This window comes from Pinus tabuliformis, chromosome 7, assembly GCF_031772625.1.
Source record: "Pinus tabuliformis cultivar Carrire ecotype Pingquan chromosome 7, CPIR1, whole genome shotgun sequence".
In the NCBI taxonomy this organism is placed as follows: domain Eukaryota; kingdom Viridiplantae; phylum Streptophyta; class Pinopsida; order Pinales; family Pinaceae; genus Pinus; species Pinus tabuliformis.
This window is the reverse complement of record NC_142293.1, coordinates 60479603-60507275: the sequence shown is the minus strand read 5'-3', so window position 1 is coordinate 60507275 and position 27673 is coordinate 60479603. Positions and strand designations below refer to the sequence as shown.

The 27673-nt window shown below is 37.8% G+C and overlaps 1 pseudogene; it reads right to left on the bottom strand.

The window, feature by feature from the left end:
* Window positions 1-18812: 18812 nt before the first annotated feature.
* On the bottom strand, window positions 18813-25495 carry LOC149245198 (UDP-glycosyltransferase 86A1-like; annotated as a pseudogene).
* Between the last annotated feature and the right edge of the window lie 2178 nt (window positions 25496-27673).

Genomic DNA, 27673 nt, shown 5'->3' with positions numbered 1-27673 from the left:
TAGCCCCGGATGTGCCTCTCGAAATAAGACGATGGCAGTAGCGACCCGTCAGAAAAGCAACACCTAATCTCGTGGTACTCCTACCATGCGTCTCTGCATTGCCTCTGGTAGATCCTCTATCACTGCCATGTGTACCTGGTGAGTCAATCTCTCCAAGTTCCTATGTATGGTATGGAGGACTCTCTCAGTCTTAGCTGTGACACTCTTCACGTCTCTTCCATGACACCTATGTATGGGTAGACCCTCAGGTATTACTGGTCCCACATCTGTATCATGATCAAAAAATTTTGTAAGAAATTTTGTCTCATCAAAAATAAATTCAATTCATAATTTTGAAATCCAAAAAAATGAAATAACATTAAAAAATTAAAAATAATTTTACCAATGGCACCCCAAGTAGTGATGGATGGAAGCACTAGATCTGTATGCACTCTAAAATCCATACCTACATAGTGGTAGTCCTCGATGACAATGACTTTTTGTTCCCACCAAAGAAAAAACTCATCATCAAATGTCATTCTAGGGACCTCACCACCCCCTAGTCTCTTCATCAAATCAACCCATCTACCCATCTGTGGATCTCTTGGGCTACTAATGGTGGACATTACTTTGGGTCGAAGTCCTGGTAGCCTCTCAAAGAAGAAAGTGCAGAGAATAGTACCATACCCAAAATGTTTGGTATTACTCTTCTTAATGGAAATCAATTGTTTTTTCAGATAGGATAGGAGGGTTGTGCACCAATCAAAAAATGTGGTGAGGTAATCCATGGCCAATCTTATTGTCACATGTGAAGCTTGCTGTAATGAGGCTGAACCTGCCACCCTTACAATGGTAAAAAGGAGAATCATTAGAGGCAAAATCTCCACATTCTTGATTGGGATCTGTGTCCCTACCTTCTCATTGTTTCCAGGGTAGTAAATACGAATGTAATCATCCATGCTAAGGCTTCCTCGGTCCTTTCCTTGCAAATTGACTAGCTCTCCTCTTCAGAAAGGTCCAGTAATGAAGTAGATGTATTCTAATTCAATGCGCAAGGGCATCTGATCAATCATAAACGCATATTCTTCTGGATCCCAGTAATGAACGAGCATTTCTAGAAACCTTGTGTTGGTTTTCATATTTGGCATTTTGAACATTTTTAATAATCCACATCCTCTCACTGCATCCAATGCTAATGGATCATTCATCACTTCATTATCTATTGCACTATGCTCTCTTTCCTTCCATGTGATTTTCATTTTGTAGTTTCAAGCATTTTCATCCATTTTCATCCATGATTTAAATTTTTTCATTGCGCACATGCAGGTTCACTTCATACACAGTCACATATAAGGCTTACTAATATGTGACTTCAATATGCCCAACCCGCATACATGCAAAGTAAAAATCTAAAAACAATTTTTTTACAGTGAAATTGTTGAGAAAATACTTGAAACGTACGGAAATTCATTGAGAAATTGAATTAGGGGATTACCTAGAAGTTTGGTGGTTGTTCTGGCTGAGAAATTGGGTGGATTGTGGTTGTTGATTTTTTCTCTAAAGCTCTTGCACTCAATTTTCTAAAACACACAATGAGGCTTGGTGAGTCAAAAGGTCTATTTATAACTTGTAATTTCAAAAACTTTTAAAAACCCACTTTTGCAAAGCTTATATTTCGTTTTAAATTTTTTAAACTTTGTGACCTTTTGGCTTTGAGTGTTGGGATAGGTTATCTTTCAGGTTAAATTGAAGACTTTGAGATTTTTCTACCACTTCGATTCCATGATCACTGACCCATCATGGTAGGTATTGTTTTTGTCACTGACATGTAGGTTAGGGAAGATTACTTTTTTTGTTGCATTATGCATTCTAGCCTCCATATTGCGATATGTTGCCATAGGGTCGACCCCATTGTGTTATGATCCTTAAACCATTTTCACTCACTGACTTATAAAATAATGACATGATGGTAGAGTCATCCTTTACACAGGCTTCCTAGTTAGATCCTCGCTAGCATAAGTTTCCCAAGATGCAAAGATTGAATAGGCTCGGGAGTCATCTTTAGTCTCGCTATGACTTTTGCGATGAAGCTTTATTCTCCTTCTTCTTCGCTATCTTTCTGGATGTATACCTTACAGGCTCCTACATGTTTAGTTGTACTACTGCATTGCATGTTGACTATTTGTACATTTTGGCGTTAAGCCAGCGTCACTTGGACTCATGTATAAGCCACTTTTTGACCATGTCTTTCTGTAAAATCAACCTTGGAATCACTTAACCTCTACAACTTGACACCTTATACCCTTGGAAAGAACATTACTTTGAGTTTCATTGACCAGTTTCGTCACCTTGCATTAAGCATATGAATGTTCCCCTCCCAGGAACTAACACATCTCTATATGGACACTCGTTCTTTCGACTATACAATAGGTATTCTTTTATTCGTTTTCAAGCTTTTCAAATATGGAAAAGACATAAAAATATATATATATTCCAAAAAGAGTGGGAGTAGGACTTTACTTCCATAATTGATGGCAGCAAGAGTTAGTTGTGTCTCCCTTGAACAAATCACTCAAAGCAAGTCTTTCCTCCATCGGGATGGGCTTTAGTTTGACTTAGGAGAGCCATAGCCTTTTCATTGAGTTAGTACTCCTGCAGTTGGTTATCTTTTCCAATCATATGGAGAGTTTGTTTATGCCTCCTCCATGACAAACTTATACAAAGTTCTCATATGTTGCCATACACCCACATTTGAGTCATGCTTTTTTTCAAGTGAAGTAAACCTGAGTCGACCTTTCTACAGTTTCTCTTGACTCATTTTCAGTCGGCCATACCTAGTTTTTCAGAGTTATGTTCAGTATCACATCAGCTATTTGGCCCTTTTCTCATGTTGGTTAAGAAGGTCTTCGTTGATTTCTTGATGGTGGGTCCACTCTTATCGACTTCGACAAATTTCTTTGAGAGTAGGCCTAGAGATGCACCTTGACCCTATTTCCATCAATGATAGGTGACCTTGTGCGCAACATCGATCAATATCATGGGTCTTTGACAGAGTGGTTTCCCTTGTGCTCGATGTCAGCTTATATTATCACACATTGGGATTCATGCAATGCCTTGATTTCCATTTGACCCTATTGGTGGATTCCTCGCCTCTGTGTCAGCTTTCATTATTGGTTGGTTTAGATGGTTTCTTTCATGTGCTAACCACATCTTGTATATTTGGGAAACATGCTTCGGTACTGTTACTTCATCTTTCTTCGTCTGATTCCTTCCAAATTATTGGCCTATGAGTTATGCTCACGTTGGATTGATGTGGGATGCCTTAATGCCTTCCTTCTAGCAGATCTTTTCCAATTAACTTCAACTCACTTCTCTGGGAATAATATCTAGAGTCCTTTTTCAGTACCTTAGGGTTTGTAGTCATTATTGGCAGACTCCTTCACTATCGACAATGAGAATACAATAATGTATCTTGATGTATACATTCTCTCAAGTGTTTGAATTCAACTCATTTATTCACACTTGTTAGATTGTACTCGAGTACCTTGACTCTCATCATCATTATCGGTGAGTTGTCTCACATTTGTTAATGATATACATCAATGACCAGTGAGGTTGGGTGGACCTACCTATGGTTTTGTGCATGATCTTCACACATGGTTTTGGATGCAATGGTTTTCGGTGCATGGTTTTGGATGCGATGTTTTTCGGTCCATGGTATTAGATGCTTCGGCATGTATAAATATGCATTGTAACATTGAAAGGAACATAATGAAAAATCAAGCTGGTAGTCCCGGTTTTGGGATCCAAGGGAAAATATATGTGTATATGTGTTTTATGTGTTATGCTCTCGCATTGTTTATTTTCTGTGTTTTAGAATTTGTATGTAGGTAATTTATGTACAAGGTTAAAACCTACATTTGGCATTAGAGTTGTTTTGGCTTCAAGAGGATGCCTTTGTTGTTGAGGGGTTTCAATCGGGCCTATGGTAGACCCGTTCAGTGGGAGATCTGCAAGATCAATTCTAGAGGTGAAAGAAGATGGCGAGCAATGCAAAGATAGAGATCGAGAAGTTTAATGGTTAGAGTTTTGAGTTGTGGAAACTCAAGATGGAGGATCTATTGGTGGATAAAGATTAGTGGATCGCGGTAGATTTGGGTACTAGACCAATGGGAGTGTCTGATGAAGAATGGAAGAAGTTGAATCAAAAGGCAAAGAGCACAATAAGATTGTGTGTCTCAGATTCAGTATTGCTGAATGTATCATGGGAAGCTACGATGAAGGCTTTGTGGGACAAGTTAGGGACTTTGTACCAATCTAAGTCTTTGGTGAATAAACTGTTCCTGCAGAAAAAGTTGTATAACCTGAGGATGAAAGATGGAGACTCGGTGACCAAGCATCTAAACACATTTAATACCGTGGTAAGTCAGTTATTATCTGTTGATATCAAAATTTCAGATGAAGATAAGTGCATCAATTTGTTGTGTTCTCTACTAGATTCGTGGGATAGTCTAGTTATTGCAATACGTAGCAATACAACTGCCTTGCAATTTGATGAAATAGTCTCATCCTTGTTGACGAAGGAGATGCGACAGAAAAATATGGAGAGCCAGAATGGTGATGCCTTGTCTGTACGAGGACGGTCCTAGAACATAAACAAAAATAAGTAATCAAGTGGGAGATCTAAATCTAGAGGGAGATCTAAATCTCCAGGAAAACATGTAAAGGTGGTGTGCTGGAAATGCGGAAAGGAAGGGCACTACAAAAGGGTCTATAAATATAAAGCTCCTGATAGAGGAAAGGGATCTAATGATGCTCCTTCTACAGAGGCGAAAACCACCTCAGATGAAGGTGGGGATGTGTACTTGGCTTCTTGATGCAGATTGGGTTGGAGATCTAGATCAGAGAAGACCTACAAGTGGGTATGTGTTTAACCTATTTGGAGGTGCAGTCCGTTGGATGAGTAAGAAACAATATGTAGTGGCACTATCAACTATAGAGGCAGAATACATGATAGCCACTCAAGCAAGCAAGGAAGCAGTTTGGTTGCAAAGATTGTGTTCAAGTATGGGGTTAGTACAAGGAGCTATAAGGATAGACTGTGACAACCAGAGTGCAATTTCCTTGGGAAAGAATCCTGTATATCATTCAAAGACAAATCACATTGATGTTCAGTATCACTTTATGAGGGATATGATAGAAGACAAAAAGGTGTTGCTGGTAAAGGTGGACACTTTGAAGAATACTGTAGATGCATTGACAAAATATGTGAGCTCTAAGAAGTTCTCTTGGTGTAGAGAAACAATGGGCGTTGCAGGGCTAGATAAATGACTAAGCTCTCTTGTGCCCCCTTATGGAAAGAAAACAAAAAGTGGGAAAATGTTGGGTTGTGTTATATTCTTTCCACAACTAGCCCATGTAGTTAACCAGGGGGTTAGAGGGGGGGGGCAGATCCCCCCCTTTGTTGCACTAATTGCATAGTGAGGGGGCACAGGGGGTTTGAGGGGTGTAGGTAACCCCCCTCTATGGGGTCCAGGGTAACGCCCTGGAAAATTTTGTTTTCTGGACCCTATGTTAGGTTGGGTGGACCTACCTATGGTTTTGTGCACGATTTTCACACATGGTTTTGGACGCGATGGTTTCCGGTCCATGGTTTTGGACACGATGATTTTCAGTCCATGGTATTGGATGCTTCAGCATGTATAAATATGTATTGTAACATTAAAAGGAACATAATGAAAAATCAAGCCGGTAGTCTTGGTTTTTGGATCCAGGAGAAAATCTTTGTGTATATGTGTTTTATGTGTTATGCTCTCGAATTTTTTATTTTCTGTGTTTCAGAATTCGTATGCAAGTAATTTCTGTATGGGGTTAAAACCTACAATTGTGACGTGGCCTTGATTTGTACCTTTTAGGTTATGATCAGATGATCCACTATGTATTTCTTAGTTTCCTATGTACTTGTATACATATTGGATCCTCTCTACACTTGATATGTGGATGTGCTTTATTATCTCTGAGCATGGATATGCCCACCTCAGACATGAGCTTTCTTTTTGATCTCTTCCATTGGTTTGGCATGTTGGAATCTGGTAATCTCCTCACACATCCTTGCATGATTATTTCTATACACTTAATATATTTCAGCCATCATGTACCCATTTTAACCTCATATATTAGGGGGCATCTATTATAGCATCATTTATCTCTCTTATATACTTGATGTTCCGAGTCATGGCCTTAGGTAGCCATTTCCCTTTAGACTTGGTCCATTTATTAAAAAACATAGTTTTAAATTCCATACGTGACTCTGCCCTTCAAAACACACGTGCACACGTGGGTCTAGCTATACCCAACCCACGTATATCATTTAAAATATTTTAAAAAAATAAAATCCCTATTTTATGGGCGGGGTTTATGGGTTAGACCGGAAGCGTACCTACAGGAGCCTGTGGCCCAACTGTACCCAACTAAAAAAATTGTTTTGCGGTGATATAAATACACCTCATGGGAAGACATGAAGGGAGGAGAAAGGTAGGATATTGATATTATATCCAATTAGTCCCTGATCACATATAATTTATTCATGTGCCTGCTACACTCCCAACTATAACAAACCCTTGTTTCCTCATAAGAGATGTCCATCTCTTTTATATGGCATCTATGTGTATGCTTTTGAAAGAGGATTGTTGACGTTTGGGCTGGACGGATCCAAAGGAAGGTTTCACTTGGAGCTGTGGTCAAATCAAGTTGTATTCTTCCACATTCTATTACAGTAATCAATAAAGAAGCTATGTCTTGTTCCTGATGTCATGATATTTATGATTTAACTCATGTTATGATCTAATTATGCATGATTTCATGATTTATACCTATATTCTTATATGATCTAACATTTATATCTTGAACATGCTTTGAACTACTACTAGTATATATGCTTTTCTTGAATGAGTTGCAGGTTTTAAAGCATTGGAGGAAGTAGAGGGTTTGTACCCTATGGGAACATCCTCAAACGTAGGACCTACTAGTATTATCACTTCATCCTACTTTAGTAGTTTAAGAATTAGGACTACTTGCTTTCTTGCTTCTTGTTAATGTACGCCCTTCGATCTGTTGGGGTTCTCAACCTAGACCCTAAGGTGTATTATTCTCGTAACAATGCCTTCGGTCCATTCCTCACACAATTTATTGACACCACGTGTGCGATTTGGTCATAATCGTTTTGTGCTCCCCGAAGTTAATAATAAGGAGCAATCTCATTATTAAATGTTCTAATATTTTTTTCATGTGTTTTATTTTTTAAATGTAATTGGATAATATAATTTATTTTTTGTAAGCTTGGCAGTTCCTTTCTATTCCATTTAAAAAAAGTAGGCAAGTTTTACATACGTATACACCAGGACTAGATGGCCTCAACCCGCCCACTAGAAAACCAAGTTTGTTGGCCATTTGACCGCATTATATGCCATCCAAAATCGAAAAAGTCAAAAGTTGTCTAGCAGCGATATATAACTCTGATTTTCTTTAATTCTTCTATTAGTTATATATCTATAACAAAACATCAAATCATGCTAACTAGCCCTTTATACATATCAAAATTTAAGAAACTTAACTGTGGGGGTGTGTTGACCTGATAGGTCTGGGAGACATCCCGTTTTAATCCTGTAATACTTTGGCATCCCTGACCCTTGGTCTGATGTGGTTGAGGTTTCTGAACACCATGCCCCTGTCCACTACTCCAGCTCCAGCCTTGGCCTCCCTAACCTGTGTTCCCTCTGCTCGAGGAGGGTCGTGCCATGAGACTATACTGCAAACCACACAAGTGTAATAGAAACAAACATATGGTTACCATAATCACTTCCACCAAAGACCTCGTCTAAACTAGAGACGAACTCACAGTGATATGGCCTGGAATGGTAGCCTTACAAATTCGAGGGAAATGTAGTCCTATAAAAGTGAAATAACATAATGCAATAGGATAATAAGAAATCAAACCATAAAATAAAGTATTCCTAATGAATTGACCCAACCTCGATGAAACAGGCCACCAAAATCCACCCTCAGTTCATAGAACAAACTTGAGACAGGAATTAGTATCAACTCAAGGGTTTTCCACTCCAAATTTCCCCATATCAAACCGAGAAGATGGTTTACGACAAAGATTACAAATTGAGAAAAAATCCTTATGCAATAGACACAGACCAAAACCCCATTTTCATTACAAGAATAAATAGACATCAAGGAAAGGAGAATGTCATAATAGACAGAGAGAAATCGATAGTACTTAGACCACTTATCAAAATAAGAATATCTTGCCACATACTTCCTACGAGGCTTCATGATTGTCCCATGTCGCCATCTTAGAAATGTCCATCCGAAGAATTAAGAAATATCATTTGGACATAGGGATAAGGGTGTGCTTAGAGCAAATGAAATGGAAATACCCGCAACAACCACCTATAGGTTGGAAGGCGATGTCGTCAACACCTTAGTTGCAAGACTGCAGAATTCCTTTCATAGTCACTATTAAGGTTTCGAAAATACAGGTTTTAGCAACACGAGACTAGATGAAAGCCTTTGAATCAAACCCCAAAGGTATTCCTTCTGGTCGAAGTCGACACCACACTTGAATTATGATATCGTTCCTTGCCACCTTGCACATGTAAAGGTATGAATGAGGGCTTTCATCCGACCACCCACCATCATATTTCATAACTACTCTCACCATGGCACATATCTCACTGAAGCCCTTTCATTAGCTCTCACCTCGATCGGGGTGTAATTGGATAATATAATTTTAACTGAAATTATAAATTTTAATTATTTAGAATGTATTTTTTAATACATAAATGAATTTAATATTTAGATTGTGTAAATTAGATATTTAAAATTTATATTTCAAAATTATCAAGAAATATTTCAAACATATCTTGCAAGATGCTTAATAATAATATTTTCTAGTTCTTAGCCTTCCATTTATATATTTAGCAAAAAAGTATAACAATTACATTGTCGCTTAATCAAAAAATGTGGTGAGGTAATCGATGGCCAATCTTATTGTCACATGTGAAGCTTGGTGCAATGAGGCTAATCCTACTACCCTTACAATGGTAGAAAGGAGAATCATTAGAGGCAGACTCTCCACATTCTTGATTGGGATCTATGTCCCTACCTTCTCATTGCTTTCGGGGCAGTAAATATGAATGTAATCATTGACGCTAAGGCTTCCTCGAGCCTTTCCTTGCAAATTGACTAGCTCTCCTCTTCGAGAAAGTCCACTAATGAAGTAGATGTATTCTAATTCAATGTGCAAGGGCATCTAATCAATCATAAACGCAACTTCTTTTGGATCCCAGTAATGAACGAGCATTTCTAGCAACCTTGTGTTGGTTTTCATATTTGGCATTTTGAACATTTTCAATAATCCACATCCTCTCAGTGCATCCAATGCTAATGGATCATTCATCACTTCATTATCTATTGCATTGTGCTCTCTTTCCTTCCAGGTGATTTCATTCTACAGTTTCAAGCATTTTCATCCATTTTCATCCATGATTTAAACTTTTCCATTGCATACAGGCGGGTTCACTTCATACACAGTCACGTATAAAGCTTACTAATATGTGAATTGGATATACCCAACCCGCGTATGGGCAGAGTAAAAATCTAAAAACAATTTTTTTATGGTGAAATTGTTGAGAAAATACTTGAAACATACAAAAATTCATTGAGAAATTGAACTAGGGGATTACCTGGAAGTTTGGTGGTTGTTCTGGCTGAGAAATTGGGTGGATTGTGGTTGTCGATTTTTTATCTAGAGCTCTTGCACTCAATTGTCTAAAACACACAATGAGGCTTGGTGAGTCAAAAGGTCTATTTATAACTTGTAATTTCAAAAACTTTTAAAAACCCACTTTTGCAAAGTTTATGTGCTGTTTTGAATTTTTAAAACTTTGTGACCTTTTGGCTTTGAGTGCTGGGATAGGTTGTCTTTCAGGTTAAATTGAATACTTTGAGATTTTTCTACCACTTCGACTCCATGATCACTAACCCATCATGGCAGGTATTGCTTTCGTCACTGGCATGTAAGTTATGGAAGATCACTTTTTCTGTTGCATTATGCATTCTAGCCTCCATATTGCGATATGTTTCCATAGGGTTGACCCCATTGTGTTATGATCCTTAAACCATTTTCACTCACCAACTTATAAAATCATGACATGATGGTAGAGTCATCCTTTACATGGGCTTCCTAGTTAGATCCTTGCTAGCATATGTTGTCCAAGATTCAAAGATTGAGTAGTCTCGGGAGTCATCTTTAGTCTCGTTATGACTTTTGCGATGAAGCTTCATTCTCCTTCTTCTTCGTTATCTTTCTGGATTTATAACTTACAGGCTCCCACATGTTGAGTTGTACTACTGCATTGCATGTTGACTATTTGTACCTTTCGGCCTTAATCCAACTTCACTTGGACTCGTGTATAAGTCGTTGTTTGACCATGTCTTTCTGCAAAATCAACCTTGCAATCACTTAGCCTTTACAACTTGACACCTTATACCCTTGGAAAGAACATTCCTTTGAGTTTCATTAACCAGTTTCGTCACCTTGCATTGAGCATAGGAATGTTCCCCTCACAGGAACTAACACATCTCTATATGGACACTTGTTCTACCCACTGTACCATAGGAATTCTTTTATTCGTTTTCAAGCTTTTCAAATATGGAAAAGACATCAAAATTATATATTCCAAAAAGAGCAGGAACAAGACTTTACTTCCATAATTGATGGTAGCAAGAGTTAGTTGTGTCTCCCTTGAACAAATCACTCAAAGCAAGTCTTTCCTCCATCAGGATAGGCTTTAGTTTGACTTAGAAGAGCCATAGACTTTTCATTAAGTTAGTACTCCTCCAGTTGGTTATCTCTTCCAATCATATGGAGATTTTTTTTATGCCTCCTCCATGACAAACTTATACAAAGTTATCATATGTTGCCATACACTCACATTTGAGTCATGCTTTTGTTCAAGGGAAGTAAACCTAAGTTGGCCTTTCTACAGTGTCTCTTGACTCATTTTTAGTCAGACATACCTGGTTTTTTAGAGTTATGTTCAATATCACATCAGCTGTTTGGTCCTTTGCTCATGCTGGTTAAGAAGGTCTTCATTGACTTCTTGATGGTGGGTCCGCTCTTATCGACTTCGACAAATTTCTTTGAGAGTAGGCCTATAGATGCACCCTGATCCTATTTCCATCATTTATAGGTGACCTTGTGCTCAACATCGATCAATATCATGGGTCTTTGACTAAGTGGTTTCCCTTGTGTTCGATGTCAGCTTACATTATCACACATTGGGATCTAGGCAGTGCCTTGATTTCCATTTGACCCTATTGGTGGATTCCTCGCCTTTGTGTCAGCTTTCATTATTGGTTGGTTTAGAGGGTTTCCGTCACGCGCTAGCCACATCTTGTGTATGGAAGAAACGTGCTTTGGTACTGTTACTTCATCTTTCTTCATCTTATTACTTCCAAATTATTGGCCTGCGGGTTATGCTCGCATTGGATTGATGTGGGATGCCTTAATGCCTTCCTTCCAATAGATCTTTTCGCATAGACTCCAACTCATTTCTCTGGAATAATATCTAGAGTCCTTTTTCAGTACCTTAGGGTTTATATTCATTAGTGGCAGACTCCTTCACTATTGATAGTGAGAATACAACAATGTCTCCTCATGTATAGATTCTCTCAAGTGTTCGACTTCAACTCATTTATTCACACTTGTTAGATTGTACTTGGGTTCCTTGACTCTCATCATCATTATCGATGAGTTGTCTCACGTTTGTTAATGATACACATCAATGACCAGTAATCAAATGATATCTCACATGGTCAACTTCAACTCATTTATTCCCATGGTGTAGAAATGTACCCATGGCAGTCGGTGAAGATGTTAGGTTGCATCAACATTTTTGGTTCAATTGTGAATCCCTCTAGTTTTCTGTCAGTGACACCATCCATCTTATATGTTTCAGTTCATCACAACAACATTCGATATGTTGGCACCCGAAGTTTTGAGACAACATTTACGCTTTGGTCATACTTGTTTTGTGCTCCCCGAAGTTAATAATAGGGAGAAATCTCATTATTAAATGTTCTATTTTTTTTTTTTTTATGTGTTTTATTTTTTAAATGTAATTGGATAATATAATTTATTTTTTGTAAGCTTGGCAGTTTCTTTCTATTCCATTTAAAAAAAGCAAGCAAGTTTTACATCCATATACACTGGGACTATATGGCCTCAACCTGCCCAGTAGGAAACCAAGCTTGTTGGCCATTTGACCGCATTATATGCCATCCAAAATAAAAAAATAAAAAAGTCAGAAGTTGTCTAGCAGCAATATATAACTCTGATTTTCTTTAATTCTCCTATTAGTTATATATCTATAAGAAAACATCAAATCATGCTAACCATCCCTTCATACATATCAAAATTTAAGAAACTTCAGTATGCAGATCATCTAATTACTCATTAGATGAGTCTATGGGTGCCAGATCTTTTGACCTGGATCCCAACAGTTTAGTCTAAAGAAGGCAAGGGATGTGCTTCTTGATGTGATTGAGGTGAGGATTTTTTATTGAATCTAACGTTGAATGAGTTGAAATTCCCTATGAATTTTTTGTAGTTCTATTTCTGGCTTGGATGAGCCTACAGAGGAGGTTGTCTAAGCGTTTTCCACAATGTTTTTCATCATCCAATATAAATATATTGTTTGCTGATACTGGGTATACCGACCTCTAGACTGGCTTGGGTCCTAGACTAGGGTCTGTTAGTCATCCATATCGAGATCAGTGTTTTCGGCTTGCTGTTTTAATTTTAACTCCCACCCTCAAATCATCTGATGCACATGTGGAGGTGTGTTGACCTGATAGGTCTGGGAGACACCCTGTGTTAATCATGTGATGCTTTGCAATCCCTGACCCTTGGTCTAATGTGGTTGAGGTTACCGACCACCATGTCCCTGTCCACGACTCCAGCTCCAACCTTGGCCTCCCTAACCTGTGTTCCCTCTGCTCGAGGAGGGTCGTGCCATGAGACTATACTACAAACCACACAGGTGTAATAGAAACAAATATATGGTTACCATAATCACTTTCGCCCAAGACCTCGTTTGAACTAGAGACCGACTCACAGAGAGATGGACTGGCGTGGTAGCCTTACGAATTCGAGGGAAATGTAGTCCTGTAAAAGTGAAATAACATAATACAGTAGGATAATAAGAAATAAAACCATAAAACAAAGTATTCCTAATGAAATTGACCCAACCTTGACGAAACAGGCAACCAACATCTGCCCTCAATTCGCAGAACAAACTTGAGACAGGAACGAGTATCAACTCGAGGGTTTTCCTCTCTAAATTTCCCCATATCAAACTGGGAAGATGGTTTACGACAGAGATTACAAATTGAGAAAAATCCTTACACAATAGACACAGACCAAAACCCCATGTTCATTGCAAGAATAAATAGACATCAATGAAAGGAGAATGTTGTAATAAATAGAGAGAACTCGACAGTACTCAGACTACTTATCAAAATAAGAATATCTTGCCTCACATAATTCCTATGAGGCTTCATGACTGTCCCATGTTGGCATCATAGAAACATTCATCTGAAGAATTAAGAAATATCATTTGAACACAGGGATAAGGGTGTGCTTAGAGCAAACGAAATGGACATACCCGCAACAACCGCTTACAGGTTGGAAGGCGATGTCGTCAACACCTCAGTTGCAAGGCTGGAGAATTCCTTTCACAGTCATCGTTAAGGTTTAAAAAATACAAGTTTTAGCAGCACGAGGCCATACGAAAGTATTTGAATCAAACCCCGAAGGTGTTCCTTCTGGTTGAAGTAGACACCACACTTGAATTATGATATTGTTGCTTGCCACCTTGCACATATAAAGGTATGAATGAGGGCTTTCATCCGACCACCCACCATCATATCTCATAACTACTCTCACCATTTCACAGATCCCACTGATGCCCTTTCATTAGCTCTCACCCCGATCGGGGTGTAATTGGATAATATAATTTTAACTGAAATTATAAATTTCAATTATTTAGAATGTATTTTTTAATACATAAATGAATTTAGTATTTAAATTGTGTAAATTGGATATTTAAAATTTATATTTCAAAATTATCAAGAAATATCTCAAACATATCTTGCAAGATACTTAATAATAATACTTTCTAGTTCTTAACTTTCCATTTATATATTTAACAAAAATGTCTAACAATTACATTGTCGCTTAATCATAATACCCTCTTTGCCTTGTTTTCTTAATTTCTGTTTATATCAGTGTTAATTATATATATATATATATTTCAAAACCTCTTCTATATATTTTCATTTTTTTTCTTAATTCTTTTTTGTTTTTTTTATATCAATGTATATTAATAACTAATTGAAATAATCTAACTAAAGTTTAAAATCAAACTCAATGGTTGCCACAAAACATTAAAATATATATTTAATAATTTATAAACTAAATATATTTATATATCTTTTTAACAATAATAAAATAAAATATATATAAAAATAATAATAATAAAAAAATAAGTTTTTAAAACAATGTCACTCAAAACAAATGATTAAATTTTTAAATAATAGTCCAACATACTCAAATACGTTAGTATTCGCATTACCGTATTGAATATGAAAACAATGTTTACTCGAATGGCGCGTCATCCCGACGTATTGAATATGAAAACCATGTTTATTCGAATGGAGTGTCACGACACTCCCCTTGTTAAGAAGGGGTCAATTTTTTTTTTTGTGATAAGTACGTCCCCATGCGTGTTGAGAAGTTTGGTTTGCATGGCTATCAATCCGAACTAAGCTTATTCGTTTGACATCTTTCGTTATTGTCAGTATGACTACATGTTATATTATTTATTTTGGAAAGAAACGAGAGCATTGTTTTTTGTTTAACATTTTCTAATCGAAGAGGCACAATGTTTATGAAAAATAAAAAAGATATATGGTTTAATATAGCGGTGTGTTAGGGTAAATTTGATTAGGTAAAAAGTTGTTAATTTTATAGTGATATTTTTGTGCATATTCTTTATGAAAAATAAAGAAGTAATATGGTTTAATAGAGTGGTGTGTTGACGGGGTGAAAACATTGTAGTAACATTTGTGGGCACATTGTTTTGGTGTTCATAGTATTAGAGACTATAGATTACATATGATGAAGTCTTTAAAAGATTTGAAGATTCTCTATTTTAATGTGTATGAATTAAGTGGAGGGTTCGCTTGGTCAAGTCAAAATGTTGGTAGGCTTAGTTGCTTTTAAGCCATAAGATTATAATAGGTCTATTATTGGATGTTTTTTCCCTAGTTGTGGTTTTTTAGAGTAAATCATTGTGCATGGTTTATGTGTATTGTTGTTGTGTGATTGTTTTCATTATTTATCTCATATTACTTTTTTATCTCTAACAATGTGGTGATGGTCTCTTCCCCAAGATCACCTCCTTTAACTCAACTCTAAAGTCACCAGTGAGATTTTTTGGTTTTATATTATCTCTCATGTGTTTTAGCCCTTCCTAGTTTTATTACTCAAGCTTCCTATCTATGACTAGTTGAATATGGAAGTCTAGAATGTTAATCCATATGAGTTGGGCAAATTCATGGTTGACCTTGACTCTCCTATATCATAACTAAGCATTTCTTTTGTCCTCTTCCTTCGAGACCTCTCTAATCCATGTCCCCTCTATTCCCCATTACATAAGACCACGGTGAAGAAGCCTTTTGACCCCAAAAGGAAGTCATAATGTGTCTTTGGTTTCCACTTGGAATTTATCCAACTTATGAGGGCTTTCTTTGTTGGCCAAATGCTAATGAATTTACAAATCATCATGTGATCCTTCATGTGTTGAACTCTTGTATTGAGTTTATGTGCTATTATTTTTGCAATTATAATCTCTTTAGTCTTTTTAAGGGAGACACGAGAGTATGCTTCTTCTTTTCCTGTTGGTATGGGACTGAATCCGAGTTCTAAACTTGGGCATCATTGTCAGGTTCTGCAGAATGCAGATTAGGTGAATCTTTTGAGGGGGGAGTGAGGCACACAAAGGTAGAGGGACATAAATAACCGAGCCAAGCAGAAGTAGAGAAACAACCTACTAAAAGTGCAGGGGAAGCAAAGGAAAGGGGTGAAGGCTAGGGTTACAAGAATTACGGAGCTAGAAGTCACACCTAAAACCATTGACTACAAATCTCTAAGGACTAAATTTTCATAAAATTAAAATGAAATATTATTGTATAAATTTTTAAACAAATGTAATTATAATTTTATTTTTTATAGTAACTAATTATATTTTTTTTCGTATTAATTGGTGATTTATTTTTTACAAGATCATAATTTTTTTGTTACTTAAAATGTATTTTTAGCTATATAAATGGATTTACAGTCCAAGACCCTTAAATTGTGTAGGCTCCATAGATCAAATTTGCAATTCATAAAAATTGTTATCAAATTTTGGATAAAATTAACTAAAAAATCATAAAATTTATACTTCAAAGATTTACATTACTATACATCTCATATTGTCTAAGGGTTCATAAATTCTCATTGGCATAAATCCATGGTAAGCACCAAGACATTCACCTCATAATATCAGATAAAAAAATAATAAAATATATCTAAATTATAACTTTATTTTAACGTCACATTGCTAGAATTTAACTAACTTATAACTTTATTTTGAATTATTATTATTATTATTGTTGATTATAAAAATAATGAATATATAAAGGGAACATATTTACATTTTAAAAAACATATAACAAGATTCTTAACCTTGTATATTCACTTCTACTCTACTATGGAAATTATTAACTTATAAATAGATACCTCCACTTTACAATGGAAATTATTAATTTATAAATATATACCTTCACTTTACTATGAAAATTAATTTATAAATAGATGGTGCTATTATACCATGGGCCAATACCATGGCTTATCAATACTAATGTCCAAAAAACCATAACTCATTTGTACTACACTTGTTCATGTAATATTTTTTTAATTAACCAATTTAATTAAAAGGGAAGAAATGACATAAGTGGTTTTGAGATAAATCTCAACTTTCGGTTTGTGAGTACTACTAAAACTATTCTAGAATATTTAGTGAAGGTTAAATTGTTACCATGCATCGAATAATTATTGACAATTAAATTAAAATTCTAAAAACCCTATCCGAAAATAAACAAGCAAAGGAGTTTAGGAAAGTAGCAACAACTAGAAGTAATAAGAATTGTTTTTTTGTCTGATCCATACTAATTTAAACTTTGAACCTCATTCTTTACTCATTACTTCATAACAAGATGATGGCCCATTGGGGTGCCCCATAGGCTAAGATGTAAGAAGATTTTAATAAGATTTTTGAGCATGACTTTTTAAAAATTAAATTGAAAAAAAAAAACATAAATATATTTAAAATAAATCTCAACCCTTTGTCATAAATACTAGCATATATCCATCTTAACTCTCAGAGAGATCAAATCCTTTGAGGTGCAAACATTTCCTCAAGTTTTGCATTCAATAATAGATTTGCATATTAAGAGATTTCTCAATTTTTGCATTCAAAAAGAGGTTTGCACCTCAAAGGATTTGATCTTTCAGAACCCTTGGTAGGATCTATATTGGCTTATACATTAGAAATACTTTTATTTTTTTCATTTGAGAAAATTTAACCCGCACAAAACATTTTTAACTATAATATCAATTTACTTAATTTATATATTTGAAATACTAATTTTTTTTACTATGATAAAATTTACCTCACACCAACTTGATTTTTTCAAGTAACATTTTAATTTTAACTATGGTAAAATTTACCTCACACCAACTTAATTTTATCAATTAACATTTTAATTTTGCAAGTACTCCAATTTCACTTGTAATAAGAGTTGAACTGTGATTTATTAGTTTCATGTTTTTACAAATAATCTTATATGAGTTTTTACATTACACACCTAATCTAATTGGAGTGGGGAATGAGGTGTGGGTAACATTTACAGTATTCTCTAATTTTCGTGTTTACATGTCCATTATTCACCCCGCTAGGGTTGGAGGGTAGCACAAGATTTGAACCCAAGACTTCCAGTTCAGTGAAACTTCATTTCCACGACCACTGCCACTTAAACTACTTCATATAGACATTTTTCATTAATTATTAACTAACCCACATATATTTAAATATCAAAGCCTATAATCGACCTAATAATTATTATTTTAAAATAAATATATCTCTTCATTATAGTGTAGAATTATTAAAAATATATCAAATAAATTTAAATATCTATTTTACAATTAATTAATCTAATGTATATAACGATATGATGTAGGGTGATTAATAATAATAGATTCATAAATATTACAATGTAAAAAGGATTAAAGTAAATAGCAAATAGAGTCACAATAAATAATTTTACCCTACTTCACACATTTCGTAAATTGATCGTTATATCCAAGTTAATTAGGTAGTGGAAACCATGCGTGAAGAATTTGATAGTTGACTCCCTCAACCATGAAACTTAATTCAATTGCAGCAGAATTCAACAAAACGAGACTATAAAGCAGTAATATGATTAGCCGTTCAACAAAAACCAAATTATAAAGAAGAAATACGATTAACACTTCAAGATGTCGTGAAATTTACCCAAAGATGAAAATTTAGAAAATCAATATTACTTCAAGATATCGTGAAATTTACCCAAAGATGAAAATTTAGAAAATCAATATTCAGCTCTGACAAAAGTGTCAGTCACCTGAGTTTGGTCTTCAACCCATTTGCAACAATTTCCAGATTTTAGTTGGAAGTTCCTCCTTTCTTTACTTTCATCTGCACTACATCTCTCAGTCTCTCTGCCACCCTCCTTAGCTCCTCCCCTTCCATTAATCTCCTCACTTTTTCTGCTATTTCTTCCCTCCCAATTATAACCTTTTCATCATTACAGTTGTTCTTCAATCTCAGTCCAATCTTCCATTCATCGGCTAAGAGTTTACAGTTAGTGTATTGGTCGTTCCCTAGAGGGAATCCCAGCAGGGGAATTCCCAACTAGATGCTCTCTAAAATGGAGTTCCACCTGTTGGAACTACTACACACCTACATGCAGACTCTTAGTTAGAGCATGGGACTGCATGCAAGATTCCTTTTGCATGTTGGAACTACTACACACCTACATGCGGGCTCTTAGTTAGAGCATGGGATTGCATGCAAGATTCCTTTTGCATGATTTACTCCTTGATTTGCTCCTTCTTTAACTCCGCAATTGACTAGTTATCTCCAGAACTTGTTGTAGGTGTTGATTCTTCTCATTGATCACCACTATAGTGCATTACCTTGGGATCTTCACCTAGTGATGCTATATCATGAGCATTGTAAAATATTTTCAAATGTATCATTCTTTTCTTCTTTCGATTTTCTTTTAGTGTTTTTGCTGTGCAAAGCTGTGTGTTCAACCTTTACTAGCTAGATTCATTTGTGCAGGTTTTCTAACACATTTACATGGTATTAGAGCCCACAGGTTGCTAGATAAAAGGCGCACCGGTACTTTATTTTGCAAGTACTTCAGCCATAGAGAAATCCAAGTACCTCAACAGTATGGATGAGGCCCACGGATCCATATGCATGTGCATCTCTCCAGAGTTGCAGTTTCATCTATCTGCCTGCAATACTCCCAATGAGATTTGGAAAAAGGTTGAAGATCTCTACGAGAAACAGGATGAGATGAAAGGACATCTGCTCGAAGTGGAGCTGCTATCATTGGATCCATGGAACTATGACAGAATTCAAGACTTCTTCACCAAATATAATGATCTATTGCTGCAACTCAAGGGTTGTGGAATTGACAAATCCAAGGAGGAGAGTCGCCAAGTTCTCTCTATTATGTCAAAGCTCAGACCGGAATACTCCGTCTTTGTGTCTACATTTCATTCAGTAAGGCTCGCAACAGGTAAATCCTACACTATGCCTTCTCTCAAAGAATTTATGGAGTCCCTTATTTTTGAGCAAGATAAACCCATTGGCATGGGGAAAATCAAACCTCCAAAAGCACATGCACTTGCTGTGCATGATGGCAGCCACAATAAAAATCACAGATTTGATTCAAATCAGAAAAATCAGCAGCAAAAAGACAAAGGAAAAGCACATTCCCATCCAAAGAAGGAAGGGTACACCAAGCCCTTCAATGACTCCTCCGGCTCGAGAAATGAGAAAGGGAAGAAAGGAAACAGATGCACCTACTGTCAAAGAGGATTCCATCCAGAATCCTCTTGCATGAAGGAACAAATTGACCAAATGGCAGTAATCCTTCAGAAGCACAACCTTGGGGACCACATCCCTCAAGGCGCCAAGAAGAAAACCGAGGATCCGTCACAAAGGAAAGGTAAAAATTTTCATGCTTTAGTTGCAATTAATTCTTCTCCTGATGCATAGATTATAGATTCTGGTGCATCACATCATATGGCTGCTGCAAAGGAAGTCTATTCCTCTTTGGATGCATGCAAAGGACCTCCCATCCTCATGGGAAATGACTCACCTATTGAGGTCACCGGAAAAGGTAGAGTGGAACTTTTACACGGAAGCTTTGAAGATGTGCTTCATGTTCCAAAACTTTCGGTAAGCCTGCTTTCAGTTTATCAGATCACTCATTCCGGCACCGGAAAGAGAGTGGAATTCACTCCAGATGTAGTGAACATATATGATCTACATAGTAGCGTCAAAATTGCAACTGGTGAGGTAATTAATGGAGCCAGATTGTATACATTTTCTGAATTTATTGAATCTGAATCCTCCTTATTGCTTACACATGTTGATGATAGTAGTAGGCTTTGGCATGAGAGGTTTGGTCACTTAAATTACAGGTATATGCAGCAGCTAAGCAAGAATGAGATGGTGGAAGGCTTACCAAATATTAGTTTCTCCAAAGGAGTTTGTGAAGGGTGTGTTCTTGGCAAACATACCAGAGAAAAGTTTGACACCGGGAAGACTCACAGAACATCCTCTCCTCTAGATCTGATCCATAGTGATCTCATGGGGCCTTTTCCTCATCCTTCCATCAACAAAGCAAGGTATGTGCTTACATTTATTGATGATTTCTCACGGTATACTTGGGTGTATCTTCTCAGGAACAAATCTAAAGTTTTTGAGCACTTTGAAGATTTCAAAGCACTAGTTGAGACACAGTCAGAGAGAAAGATCAAAGCCCTCCGTACAGACAATGGGGGGGAATATGTTAACACAACACTTCGGAGCCTTTGCCTTCAGTGCCGCATACAGTTGCAGTACACAGTTCCATACACTCCACAGCAGAATGGAGTTGCTGAGAGAAAGAACCGATCTCTCAAAGAGATGGCTTCCTGCATGTTGCATGCCAAGTCACTGCCTCATAAGCTCTGGGCCGAAGCACTTAATTGTGCTAACTACATCCAAAACAGATCTCCTCATAGGTCTGTCAAGGATCAAACCCCCTTTGAGGCTTGGAGTGGGACTAAACCAGAGGTCACTCACCTCCGTGTTTTCGGCTCTTGAGCATGGGCCCGGATCCCCTCTGAAAAGAGGAAAGCTCTTGATCCACAGAGCATTGAGTGCATCTTTGTTGGATACCCTGATGGTGTGAAGGGATATCGACTCCTGATTCCCTCTACGGACAAGCTCATCATTGAGCGAAGTGTCAAATTTGAGGAAAGTCTCTTGCATGCACCTCAAGCGCCGCATGCAGACACTTTTTATCTACCTCATGTCCGAGATGATGACTCAGTGCACTCAGATGCAGATACAGATCATGCAGACGCCGAGGAAGAGCATGCAAGTGCAAAGACAAAGTCTTCAGATACAAATCTAGTGCATGCAAATGATGATCCACATCCAAGCCCAGATTGGGCTTCCAGCAGTGAATCATATTCCCCTGTCATAATTCAGAGAACAAGGAGCTTACGTGAGATATATGCACAAGACCAACCAGCTACTAGAAATGGTCTTGTGGGGGATAATTCTGATCTTCAAAGGACTAGCTCAGAGTTTATTGAGCCTCCTCTTGTCCTCACTGCCACTGAACCATCACCCTCCTGGCATTGTCATTTGGCTCAGTCTTCTGATCCACAGCCTTATGCTGAGGCTGCTGGGCATCCATCTTGGGAGTCTGCCATGGAGGAGGAGTATAACTACCTCCTTGAGAACCAGACTTGGGATCTGGTCCCCCTTCCTTCAGGAAGGAAACCTGTTCAATGAAAATGGGTCTACAGGACCAAGAGTGCTGCAGATGGGCAAATCACCAGACGGAAAGCAAGGCTAGTAGCCAAAGGCTTCCAACAAGTGCATGGCATTGATTATGACGAGACCTTTGCTCCAGTAGCAAAGATGGATTCCATACGCCTTACACTTGCCATTGCGACTGCCCAGCGGTGGCAAGTACATCAGATGGATGTGAAGAATGCCTTTCTTCACGGAGACCTATCTGAGGAGATCTACATGGAGCAGCCACATGGTTTCATTCAGGATTCATCTTTGGTCTGCAGACTGAAGAAATCTCTCTACGGCCTTAAGCAGACCCCGAGAGCTTGGTACGCGAAGATGGATTCTTTTCTCTTATCACAAAACTTTGAAAGATGTAAGTCTAATCCAAATGTTTACATGCTTAGGACACATGATTCTCTTCTTATCTTAGTTTTGTATGTAGATGATCTCCTAATCACTGGCAGCTCGGCTTCAGCCATTGCTACAGTCAAGAGGGCCTTGCATGATAGGTTCTTGATGACGGCATGGGTCCATTACACTTCTTTCTTGGTCTTGAGATTAGCTAGAATGCCACAGGCATCAAACTCTCTCAGGCTAAGTATGCACAGGATCTCCTCGAGAGATTTCGCATGACTGACTGCAAGCCAACACCGACTCCTTTTCTATCTGGGGTCCGCCTTGAGGATGGAGGTGACACTCTATTAGTTGACAACACTCTCTACCGACAGCTAGTGGGGAGCTTATTGTACCTCACCCACTCCAGACCAGATCTCTCATATGCAGTAGGGGCAGTTTCCAGATACATGCAGGAGCCGCATGAGCTACACTGGAATGCTGCCAAGCGCATCCTCTGATATGTGCAGGGCACCATCACCTTCAGGATTCACTATGCAGCAGGCACTGCATTGAATCTCCTTGGCTTCACAGATTCTAATTGGGCGGGAGACAGCATTGATCGCAAGTCCACCTCCGGATATTCACCCAGTCTAGGATCTGGCCCTATCTGCCGGTTGAGCAAGAAGCAGGCTGCTATTTCTCTCTCTTCAGCTGAGGCTGAGTACCGAGGAGTAGTCAACATCACCATTCAGGCTCTGTGGCTACAACACTTCCTCACTGAGTTGGGCGTCTAGTTCCACCAGCCCATTGTCATATGGTGTGACAACCAGAGCACTCTCAAATTTTGCAGGGATCCAATACAGTGGCACCGGACGAAGCACATAGAGATCCATATACACTACATCAGAGACTTAGTACATGATCGAGTCATTGATTTGCAGTTTTTTCCTTCAGCAGAACAGACTGCAGACATCTTCACCAAGACATTCACTGAGCAGAAGTTTCGCTCTTTGCGTGATCGTCTTGGATTGAAGGACACGATTGCTTAGCAACTGTATTTCTCTTCCTCTTTTCTTTTGATTACATTATATTTTGAGGGGGGGGGGGGGGGGTTCCCACGAGGTTTTCCCTCTTTCCTCAATTTTAGTACAAGTTGCACTGTATTTTGGGTGACCTTTGGCCTTAGTTTCCAGTGCCCATTTTCTATTTTTTCCCATAGTGGTGTTCAGGGGGGGTGTTAGAATTACTACACACCTACATGCAGACTCTTAGTTAGAGCATGGAACTGCATGCAATATTCCTTTTGCATGTTGGAACTACTACACACCTACATGCAGACTCTTAGTTAGAGCATGGGATTGCATGCAAGATTCCTTTTGCATGATTTACTCCTTGATTTGCTTCTTCTTTAACTCCGCAACTGACTAGTTATCTCCGGAACTTGTTGTAGGTGTTGAGTCTTCTCATTGATCACCACTATAGTGCATTACCTTGGGATCTTCACCCAGTGATGCTATATCATGAGCATTGTAACATATTTTCGAATGTATCATTATTTTCTTCTTTTGATTTTCTTTTAGTGTTTTTGCTCTGCAAAGCTATGTGTTCAACCTTTACTAGCTAGATTCATCTGTGCAGGTTTTCTAACACATTTACACCACCCGCAGTGGCTCAAAAACCCGCTGATGGAGAGATGATTGAGCACTTTCAGCTGTGAGCACCATGAAACAACCACTCCTCGCTCTTTTGTTTCGTTCAGAAAGCCGTCCGGCAGCATGGCTGAGACATCGGTGGCCTCCAGACTGGGATGTCGGAGCACCCACATAAAACAGTAACCGCTGTCCTTCAAACCCATTGCTATTTCCTCTACTTGCCTTGCCGACACGGTGATTAAACTGCCTAACGAAACGTATATGACCGACTTAGGACGCTGGTAATCCAGCCACTTTGTGCAGTCGATCTCTACCCGCGAGGTCGTCCCCACAACGAAGTCGCGAGAGTCTGAGTGATCGAGGCAGGAATAAGGCAGCAATGTGCCAATACAGTATACCTGCAATTTCTATGACAAAGCCTCCACTACATGGCCTTCTAACGCTTGGAAGGAATTGGCTACTACCCAATCTGCTTCTCTGGCTCTCTCTAAACACTGAATAACAACTCTCGGGTTTGCAGGGTCTACACCTGGTTTCAAAAACGACACAACATCTGCGGCATGTATGGAGATTCCACCTGGAACGTGAACTACCGATCCCGCTTGACGGTGGACTGCACAGCAACAGGAAGAACAAGTCATTACAATATTCAGAAGAAAATAGAAATGATGAGTGGATAAGGGTTTGTAAGGGAAAGTTTCTTGCAGAAAGGAAATAATCATGATCACCTGATTCGGAATGGTAAAGGATGGAAAACATTGAGATAGTCTGTGTCCAGGAAGAAATGGATAGCAGGCTGAGCTTCTTGGCTAGAGGCACTGCCCATGCGAGGTAAGTGTCGGCCACGATGCAGGAGACGGGCGTTACATTGGGTTGCCGACGAAGATCGTGGACAAGCTCCTCCACAGGGCCTTCCATGTTACCCAACGACCGAAAGAAGTGTTGGATCTTACTCCATCTCTCGAACTCCCCCGGCACGCAATCAGGTATAGCCACCATCCGAATGTTGAGGCCAAGATTTTGAGCGTGGGTGAATGCATCAACACCATGCCCCAAATAGGCGTCAGTGATGATTTGATGCCATGATTTTGTGAGGACAAATGTAATGGAAATTCCCGTGGAGGCGAGCTTCTTTGTGAGCTGCATCATAGGATTGATATGTCCTTGCCCCGACAGCGGGACGACTAAGGCGTGAAAGCCACCATTTCCTGTGCTCTCCATAGTCGGACTATCACTTCCTTTCGATTCAATGTTTTGAAGATATTGGTAGGGTTTATGAGCAACGCACAGAACCGTGTTGAACAAATATCTGTAGGAATTGTAGTTATTCAAAGATGCACACCATTCTGGCAGATTCTTTCCACCCATCTAAATACATTAGCCAAGATATGTAAACCCTCGTTCTGAAATTTGTAATTTCAGCAATGACACAGAGATTTCTTAAACCCTAATTATCGTGGAACAATTTAATGTAATAATTTTATACAATTTAAACTTGAATCTCTCTAATTTTGATAATAACAACCTGTAAAACCTGCGATTATACACAGATTTCTCAAACACTATTTGTATTGTAACAACTCTACATAGTAATTTTTTTATATATTTCAAACGTGAAAGTATGCAGTTGGTACGAGTGCAACCGAGCGATTTAGACAAATGGTGTCCCTTTCAAAAATCAAGAAATGTGAGAGAAACAAATTAAAGACAGAAAAAGACGGAAAAACGTGTCTCCATCCATCCTCAGTGAATTTGGCATTTTGAGGGCGGATTATTTTGGAAGATTCTTCCTCAAATTTGGTGAAAGAGCGGAAAATTCGTAGTTTTAAGAAAGTCAAATTTGTATAATCCAATTATTTTCAAAATTTTAGAAAATTCATCTTTAATAAAAAAAAATATAAAATAAATAACCAAGAATCACTGTCTTATTGGAAATCCAGAATCCTCTCCTTACACTAAATGGCATTCAAATCCTATCAGCGACTTGGTTGATACAGGCCTCCTATCATCGTGTGTAATCCCATGGTCGGGTGCATGATTGTTTTGATACTGGAATTATCAATAGAGACAAGATTGACGTAAATTTAGATCTGAATAATATTTTTCTTTGTTAAATTATTTAAAAATTATTATTATTATATATATATATATATATGTATGGTCTAAATTATATACTAAATAAAATTTTTCACAGGAATCTTGTAAAATAATCTAAAAAAATTGTGAATTTTTTATGTTTAAAATATAATTTTGAATGCATAAATTTATTCAACACTATGCAAAATTTTGGGGCACTCAAATTCTACAAATTAAATGTAACATGTCCACTTATCATTCACATTACCACGGGTTGGGTTGGGTAACCATTTGCGGTCCCAATGCAATTCTAAATACCTTGCCTCTCGCCGATACATTTGGAATTTCTCGATGGTTCTGGCTATGTCCTCAAGTGCGATTGTACACAGCTTGACATAGGGGCTTTTCACCACGCTTGATCTTAACTGGTCTTATCCAACAACTCAAGTTTATTGGCCACACTTTAGGGTAACTAGCTCGAGGGTAGCCCAGGAAAAAAATCATTTGTTTCATTTCCCTTGCAAGGAGGCAGCTCTGCAACTGGTACTTAGTTGGGTGAATATTTGCAGTTTTTTGAAGGATGTTTTACAAGCTATGAATAGGGTACATTTCAGTCTTAATCTCTTTAAACTCACAACAATTTCTTTTTGTTTTCTCACCCTAGATCTCTACTAATCCTCGCGAGGGTTTTTCTTGAGGCAGTGGCAGGAAGGTCTGTTAGCCTTGCAGTGTCCGACCATCCGAGCTACAAGGTTACACAAGGTTCATTGTAATTTCAGTATAATGTTGATTGTTAACTCACCTTCACCTCACGAAGTGTATATCTTGTTCGTGGAGAAGAAAACATCTCAAAAACAACACAACGCCTTTCGGATGATTCACCATTTTTGGAATAAAAAAAGTAAAAAAATTAAAAAATAATAAGTTGAAATTTGAGTAAACCCACGGGGAGATAAGTTGAAAATACGAGTTGAAAAAATAGTTTTTTATTTTTATTTTTTCCCCTATAAAATTTGATGTAATCTAATATTATTTTATTATTTTCATTATTATTTTATAATTTCCTTAGGAGGCCCATTTTAGACCTCGAAATTCCCCTAATGTTCCTCTACCCATCTTTTCTAGAATTTTTGCAACAGTCATTTCCAAAATTTTCGTAATCGTCATTTCTAGATTTCCTATAGAAAACACCTATAACACCTTACGCCCATGACATTTTTTGCATATATATTGCAACCAGCTGAGACCAAACAAAGAAAAATCGGGACATGAATTTTGTGCCCCAAATGGTCCTCTGAGCAAGATGCAAACAAAATCTCTAGA